At 40.6% G+C, this 9,126-nt stretch overlaps 1 pseudogene; it reads left to right on the forward strand.

The window, feature by feature from the left end:
• Positions 1-978: 978 nt before the first annotated feature.
• On the forward strand, positions 979-1,124 carry LOC148363266 (5.8S ribosomal RNA; annotated as a pseudogene).
• Positions 1,125-9,126: the final 8,002 nt, after the last annotated feature.

Raw genomic sequence — 9,126 nt, forward strand, 5'->3', positions numbered from 1 at the left:
GAACATTGAGGAAATCTGACCTGAAGTTATTTGGCCTAAAAAAAAGTCACGGGTGCACTGTCTCAGGCATTCTGAGAACTAAAAAAATTAAAATAAACAAATAAAGCACCTGTGTTTCTTAGCTGAAGGTTAAAGACGTTTTAAAATATGAAATCTAACAGCGAAGTGCCAATTGTCTAGTAAACACTTAAAAAAAAAAAAGTAGGAAAACTTTTAAATCATCATTAGGTTAATCTTTGTACGGTATACAGTAATTGTCACTTTCCAGTCTGCATGAGTTTCATCGAGTTAAACTGTCTCGAAAATGAATTCAATTGTTTTTCTTTCTTTTCTTTCTTTACACATTTAAAGCTGATAAACACTACATGTGATAAATCTTAGTGAAGGAAAATCAATATATATATATATATATATATATATATATATATATATATATATATATATATATATATATATATTTATATATCTCATCTCATTAGCCGTACCGCTTATCCTCATTAGGGTCGCGGGGGGGGGGGGGGGGGGGGGGGCTGGAGCCCATCCCAGCCATCTCCGGGCAGTGGGCAGGGGACACCCTGAACTGGTTGCCAGCCAATCACAGGGCACACAGGGACAGACAACTCATTCGCTCATTCACACCTAGGGACAATTTGGACCGGCCAATCCACCTGAAATGCATGTTTTTGGAATGTGGGAGGATATATATATTTTTTTTTGAAGGGGCTTTGCAGATTTTCACTTTTTGCGGGTTTTTTCGGCGGAACACACGGCACGACGCGAGAAAAGGCGGCGGGCGTGATCGGGACCCCCGTAACTGTGTCGGTGTCGTGCGTATCGCGCCCAACAGTACCCTTGCCGCGGGTTAGGGGCTCGCTCGCAGGAGCGACCGAATGGCACCCGCGGTGCGGCGCAAATAAAAACCCTGTCGCGAATTTGTCTCCGATCGTCCCGGGCGGACGTAAAATCGCCCAGCTGTACGACTCTTAGCGGTGGATCACTCGGCTCGTGCGTCGATGAAGAACGCAGCAAGCTGCGAGAACTAATGTGATTTGCAGCTGCGATTGGCTGGCAACCAGTTCAGGGTGTCCCCTGCCCACTGCCCGGAGATGGCTGGGATGGGCTCCAGCCCCCCCGCAACCCTAATAAGGATAAGCGGTGCAGATAATGAAACGAGATGAGATTTTTTATTTATTTATTTATTTATTTATTTATTTGACAACACCGACCCTCCAACTCGAGGGCGTTGTGGTTTAGGGTCTAAACGCCCAGTGACAGTTGGACACCACCTGATGACATCTCCTGGTTGAAGGCTGCAGTCACTGTTTAAGCGACTGCAGAGTTCGCACTGAGTAGAAGTGTATGTAATAGTTAGGCTAACCCAAAAAGCAGATTTAGGTTCATGATACCCCATTTTAAATTCTAAATGTGTACAAATGCTTCTGAGACGTGTCAAAAGACAGTTTTTGGCGAAGTCATAAAATATTGCCTTGTTGGCTTCACATCTCATCTATTTTAAGAGACGTTTGTTGGCTATCAATTTCGATACAATGTAGTTAAATGAATGTGCACTGGGTTTATTTTTGTCGGTTTAAAGCTTGGAATAATTATACATTGCAATATTCTACATTCTCAAAAGCAAATTCACTAGTAGAAAATGTCCTTTCATTGCCTTCTAATGTGATGCGAAACAATACATGATATCCATAAAGCTTTCCCAGAACCATGGGGCCAATAAAACAAATAACATTCGCCAATATTTTGGCATTTTTATGTAACTTTCTGTTTCTCCCTCTGCCATGTTTTATTTTAGTGTTTTTTTGTTTTACTTTTTCTTTGTTGGCATTTTGGTTTCTTGTAAGGTTTACACAACACTAAGATATTTCTATGACTGTACAAATCAACATGACTTGACTTGAACGTTCAATAAATAAAAAATAAAGTAAAAATAAAAATTGCACTTACATATCACAAACAAAAGAGAGCGCCATTGTTCAAGTTATGTGTGTCACTAAAGCAGATGTCCACTGAGCTCTGTTCTGCTGAAAATTGCCTTTGCAGGTCCACCAACATATTTCCACACCAGGTACCAAAAAATGAAAGAAAAAACAACAACAAAAAAGCACCACCAATTAATTTTTACTGAAGCTTGATATGATTGTATTTGTTGGGAACAGCATTTTACCAGAATAGAATTGTGAGCTGGCTTGCCTTTTACCACAGTGCCTTGCAAAAGTATTGCCCCCCCACAAGAAATGTTCAAGATATAATCTAGGCTTCAAACGAATAGATAACAAAACGTGAAATATTTTTCCAAGAATTAACATGTGACACACAACCGTAAAAATAAATCAAATTCATCCAACGTTTTGTATTGTGCTAACAAAAAAAAAAAAAATTGAAATTTCAGATTTCAGATTTCAGATTTACTTTATTGTCATTCGTATACACGTGTATACAGAACGAAATGCCGATACATCTGACCCGCACAGTTACTTTGAACGTCAGCCGGGATAGATAAGATTAACCATGTCTTCGTCAGAATGTTAGCGCAGCAGTTCGTCATCTCGCGGTTCGATGCCACTTCCAGTTGTTAAATGGTCCAGTTTATTGTCCAGAGAGCGAACGTTGGAGAATGGATGGGAGAGGCGTTTAGCCTTTAGCCTAGCTGTTAGCACGGCCCGACAACCTCGCTTCCTCGTCCGGCGGTCAAATTTGGGGGCTTTTCAAAAATATTGGCCGCCTGCTACCACCATCATGTTTTACAGTAGGAATGGTGTTTAATTGTTCAAAAAAGCTAAATTTTTGTCTCATCTTTGGGGGCTTTTCAAAAATATTGGCCGCCTGCTACCACCATCATGTTTGACAGTAGGAATGGTGTTTAATTGTTCAAAAAAGCTAAATTTTTGTCTCATCTAACGAGAGCACCTTGTTCACATTTGATTTGTTTCTCCCGTGTGACTTCTTGCAAACTCAGAACAGACCTTTTTAATGTATTCCTTCAGAAAGGGGTTTCTTCTTTCCACTATTCCACGAAAAGAAGATCTGAGAGAACAGGGGGCTAATATTTACTTTTCAGTTTTTGGGTTGTAAATACATAACATGTTGGAATAATTGGGTCACACTTAACGGTTGTATCTCACATGTTGTCGATTCTATGAAAATGTTTTCATTTTTCAGCTTTAAGTTTGAAGCCTGAAATGTGGCAAAATGACAAAAGATTCTTGATGGGGAAATACTTTGGCTAGCCACTGTAACATTTTGTTGCAGAACGGGTGAAAGACAGTAGTTTCCTTTTTTTTATATTCAACCAAACTAAAATCATCTTTAAGTGAATAAATCACCACACCACACCAAAATAGTGCTCATTTACTTATTCCACCTCCCAAGTGAATCACTACATATATATTCATGCATTTGCTTCGTTTTTGTGAGACAACTTGTCTTTACTACATCTTCACATTCCACTCAAGAACGGGATGTATTTTGGTTTCTCGTGTGCTAAATCTGGTCTAGTCTGTATCAGACAGGATTTAGTCTAAAATTGGGGACCAATGTGTACTAAATTGAGTAAAAAAAGGCAAATTAATGTTTCTCATCTAACGTGGTCCCAAAAGTTGACATTTCCAACATCTTCAAGAAGCAATTTTTTTCCCAACTTTTCTTTTAACCAAATAGAACATTTTTGGGATTGAGTGTGGTGTTTTTTTAAAATTTATTATTATTTTTTTTAACTTTCAAAATGTTGAGAGAGCCATATTGGACCAAAGGAAAAAAAAACCCACAAAAAATATGTCTGGATCCGTAAAAAAATAAAAGCCTTATATCAACCTTGTAAGAAAGGAAACAGATACTGTATCTACTGATGTTCATTGGAAATGTATAGAATGTGTCCTGTTTGCCCTTCTTCAGAATATGTTTGTACATTAGCAAAGATTATCTAACAAAAATGGCCAGGGAACCAATAGGGCGCATGCGAGTTTAGCGGGTCAAAAAGGCTAACGTAGCGATAGAAAGCATCGTCCTTTGCCTTTTTTGCCCCGGCCGCTGGTGGTTTTGTTGGTTTGGAGTGTTTTGTTGACATGATGTCTTTTAGAGAAACTGGAAATTGAAAAGTATTTGTACATTCATAATGCAGGTTCATCAACCTGTACACCACTGGACTGGCTATGACTCACAAACTTCCTGTGTAATTGGCTGCTCGATACAAGGAGAACCCGAGCTGTTCGGGTCAGCGTCAACACCTCCAGCACCGTCATAATGAACACGGGGACCGCCTAGGGTTGCATGCTCAGCCCCCTCCTCTTCACTCTGCTGACCCACGACCTCACACCAACATCCAGCTCCAACCTCTTCAATAAGTTTTCAGATGACACAACTGTGGTGGGTCTCATCAACAACGGTGAGGAGACAACGCACAGGAGTGAAGGAAGCACGCTGGCCCAGCGGTAATTTTGTCTCTAAGCCTTTACGGGTCTGAGCAATCATGCAAAGTCTGTGAGCATTGCTTGGAACAACGGTGACCAACATAAGTTCTGCGTGTGGCAACCAAATCTTTTTATTGAAGTTGTCCGAGACATGAAACTAAACTAAGTTACATTATTTTTACATACTAATTAATTTTGGCTGCCTGAGATATCTATTTTTTAAAAAGTATCGTTTGTTACATAATACTAACAGTTTGTGGATTTATTTAGTTTGTTGTACAATACGGTATGCATTGTATATACAGGAGCAGAAACCCTCCATTGCGAGGTGGCTAGAGTCAAGAACACACTCACATTCTTGACTCTATTTGGGAGATTGATACAGGGGAGAGGATTTCCAGCCCCCTTGCTCAACCCAAACAACATGTCGCAACAACCTATCGTTGGGATCCATTAGGTTACCAAACCCCTCAATTCCAACCTCTAATGCCAAGCTTCAAGCAGAGAGTCAATGGGTACCAATGTTGTGAGTCTTAGGTATGACTCTGCCGACGCTCGAACCAGCAACCTCCCAGTAATGGGGGAGGCCCCTTTACCCCAAGGTCATTGACCTAGTTTTACAGAACTGCATTTGGTTTTTAGTGGAAGTAGTTTTGGCAAAGATATTGACTTGCTATATTTGCAAACTATACAAATATAATACCAGATTTTTCACCAGCCTATAATCCCAGAAAAGGAAGACTTTTATCCAAATGTTAACAGTCAGACTCCTATGACGTTTGACAACACAATAGAAGCAAAATGTCCAATTGTTTTGTAACCATGGTCTAGCAGAAAGAAACATGTTTAACACAATGCACATAAAAATTATATAAAAGGTGCATCCACTGATGTCGTCCATTGCCTCTGCCATGAACGCTTACTTTTGATTACTCAATCTTGTGTTAATATTGACTTCAAAATACTGCGTGTAAAACACACAGAGGAAACCAGCATTGTATTTACACACATGCACTGTAATTATGGCCGAATTTGCTGGAGAAATAATTTTACAAATTCGAGCCCTGATTTTGATGTGCTGAATAGATTTCCTTGTGTGCTGAGAATGTCCAGGCTATGCGCAATTACGTACGCGCGCAGTTTAGCGGAAACATTGCCCAGCGGTGTAATGACAAATTCTACCTGAAAACCAAAGAGATTGTTGGCAATTTCAGGAGGACGCACACCGAGCAGGCCCCACTCACGATCATCAGTGCTGCGGTGGAGAAAGTGAGCAGTATCAAGTTCCTCAGTGTGCAATCAGCGAGGAACTGTCCTGGAGCCATAACACCATATCCCTGGTCAAAAAAGCCTACCGAGCCTCAGAAGAGCAAGTGGCCCGAACTTTATCATGCTCTTATTCTACGGAGTCACCATTAAGAGCATCCTGACCAGCTGCATCACCATGCAGTATGGCGTGTCCACCGTGTCCTGCTGAAAGACTGCAGCGCATCGTGCCAGCAGCAGTAGAGGTGTCCTCCTCACGCCCCTCCTGGACATTTACTACTCCTGCCTCAGCTGCAAAGCCACCAGGATTGCGGGTGACCTCACCCACCCATCTCACAGCCTATTCAACTTGTTGTCATCAAGGAAAACTGCACTATTCATATTCCTGCTATATTTTGCACATTTTTTATTGTAAACCAAGTATATTATTATATTTCTATATGCATACTTTTTCTTTTTCCTACCTTGCTGCTATTTGATATTTCTATTGTGTCTTATTTTCAGGGGATGTAATGAAATCTCTTCTATGTGTTGTGCATATGGCATATTTGACAAAAAAGTTTAACGCAGACCGAACCATCAATCTCGCGCAGGCACACAGGGGCCGGGCCAATGCAGAACACAATGCAAGATGAAAATCTGCGAAGTTGCAAAACCACAATACAACAAGTGATTACTGCTTTAAAATTTCCCACGTTCTCTTTTTGCTCTTTGTAATTTTCATCCGCCTCCACGTGAGACCATTCAACAAACACCAGTTGGTCTTGTCATCTCCTCTATTTACGCCACAGGTTCAAACCTGTGCTATTGCTCTTGCCTTAGGACCGTGGTGTATCTGCTCAGGGATAATGGTACACACCTTTCGCAGCTCGCTGTTTTGTGCACTGCCATCTAATCACCTCCATACACCTGCCTCTTCTGTTTGGAAACGGGGCCAACAAACACAGAGCCATCAATCAGATGACGCCCGACGCACCATGCATGCTATTTGCGGTTCCTTGATGAATTTGTCTCACTCCTCTTGCACTCCTCCTTATCTCACCTTCCTCCCCACCTCCTCTACCTTCCTCACTCTGACTTCCTTCCTGGGCTCTAACACTCTGCAAGCGATTGATAACATCCCCGCTGGAGATCCTTTTATTCGCCACCCACAGCCAGATGAAGCTGGGTAATAATACAGCAATCAACAGCAATTACACATTGATAAGCCCACAGAGAGCGCTGCTGTGTACAGCGACAAAAGCAACACTTTTGCACGAATTGGATATGTTTTAATATAGGATGAAAGTCAGTGTGACTGTACATATATTTGCATGTGTTAGCCAAGTGGGCCAAACATTATATAATTATTTTTGCCTATATTCTCTGTTCTTATGATTATCACCACAAAGATAAAGGCCAAAATCCCTGCATGGGTTCCTCTTTTGTAAGAAATACAAAAGAGGAACCCATGCACAGCTCTAGATTTTGTAAACTTCTTTTGGGATGTACTCATGTTATAATTTGATTTATAATAAACTTAATTTTAAAGTGTTGTTCTTTCATATTTTCTGATTATCAATCCTAAATACTTTGCAACAATGTTTTTTTTTTTTTTTTTTGCAATTAGTCGCCTTATTGTGTTTCAAGTTGTGAATAATGTGGCAGGCAACTTTATGGCTGGGCAGGCAACATTTCAGAGTTGTCTGCCCTGGTGTCCGGTGACTTTTTGTCATGAGTTTCAGACACTGCTATAATGAGTGATACTCCTTTCTTTTTGGTGGTCTTAGACTTTGGGCTAAAATTGACCCGCCAATTTGTAGCGCCAATTCCAAACACAACAAGAGGGTTAAACAATTAGATTAGCTCAAAATGCTCTTATTTGAAGTTTTAGTGATTAAAACAACTACCAGCTCGGTAGCCTAGATAGTAGGGCGCCCGCTCTGAGACTGGGAGGTCGCTGGTTCAAGCCTCGGCTGAGTCATACCTAAGACTTACAACATTGGTACTCATTGCCTCCCTGCTTGGCGCTCAGCATTAAGGGTTGGAATTGGGGGGTTTGGTCACTTAATGACTAAAATGGCTGCACCCTGTTTGGCTGCGGCTGCATCGGCTCGCTACAGTTTAACTGTACGCGTCAGATGTATCGACATTTCGTTCTGTGTGCATTGTTACAAAGAATGACAATAAAAAATAATTCTCTAAAAATATATACTAAGTGTCCAGACTAGAATAAATTGTTTTACATCAGCTTTAACACATGCCGGCGTGGTCTTACTTATGCGTTAAGTGAGATTTGGTGCATTCATATCTCTGGAGTAAGGAGTGAAAACAGAGAGCAAAAACATGCCTACAGTGCTAAATACAATGATAGCCTAATTGAATAAAACACCAGACAATGCAAACATTTGATTTATTTTAATTTCATGGAAAAATTCAGCAATGGCAACGCTTATACAAAAACAACCTGCTGATCACCTTCTGAGACTTTTTCGACAAAATCCTGGCGAGCATCTTTCCGGATTCAGAAATTGCAAATGATTTCTCTGATGGCTGACTTAAACCTCTCCAATTATCGACACGTTATACTTTACACGCACGATTTTAATTCAAGCAAAAAAATACCTACTCTACCTATTCCTATCATATTATCAGCGCCATGGACTACTTTTTAATAAAGTATATTTAAGATTTGCTCACATGTGTAAGCAAACCGTACTGGTCTTTTTCTGTGGTGTGAAATGAGAGGTGTACTCTTACTTTTGCAGGGTATTATTGTTACCTAGTGTTATGAAGTATAATTGACCCTCTGTCTGCTAATAAGTATGGAATTTAATGATGCAAACTCCTCAATTCTTCAGATAATAGGGCAGCCTTTCTTCCATGTTGTTAACACACCTCTGTGACCATATCGTTTGACACTTAAGCGTGTCAGACTTAACAGCTGCCTAGCATTGTTACGCAGCATGATGATGCAAATGAGCGTAAGCCTTGATAGGACCTTCCAGCATGCAACAAACTGCCAAGTCTAATTTTGGAACATCTGTGTCGTTTTGTTCTTCATCAAGCCCAACATCTGACCCCAACCTGTTTCAAACACACATATGAATGCTAATTGAAGCAGCGATACAATTTATTTTTTTAAACAAGTCATTAGATGACCAAACCCTGCATTTGACCTATACCTAAGCCCTTCCCCCTTTTCTGACTCAGACAAACATTCAACGTTCTGTAAAAAGCGCTATTGCAAGTGTCACAGGAAGAGACATTTGCAGGAGGCAATTGATGCTTTTCGTGCCCAGCAAGATCACATTTCATCTCAAAGCCCCAAAAAGGGCCTGAACTATGCATTGCAGGGTTATTTTGTTGTTGAGATGGTCAATAAAAAGCTTCAGATAGTCCAAGTCTAAGATGCATATTTTCCCAGGACAAACCTTCTTACCATCTATGGGCCACC

Source organism: Urocampus carinirostris, chromosome 7 (assembly GCF_059441175.1).
Source record: "Urocampus carinirostris isolate Australia breed hairy pipefish chromosome 7, RoL_Ucar_1.0, whole genome shotgun sequence".
Lineage (NCBI taxonomy): Eukaryota > Metazoa > Chordata > Actinopteri > Syngnathiformes > Syngnathidae > Urocampus > Urocampus carinirostris.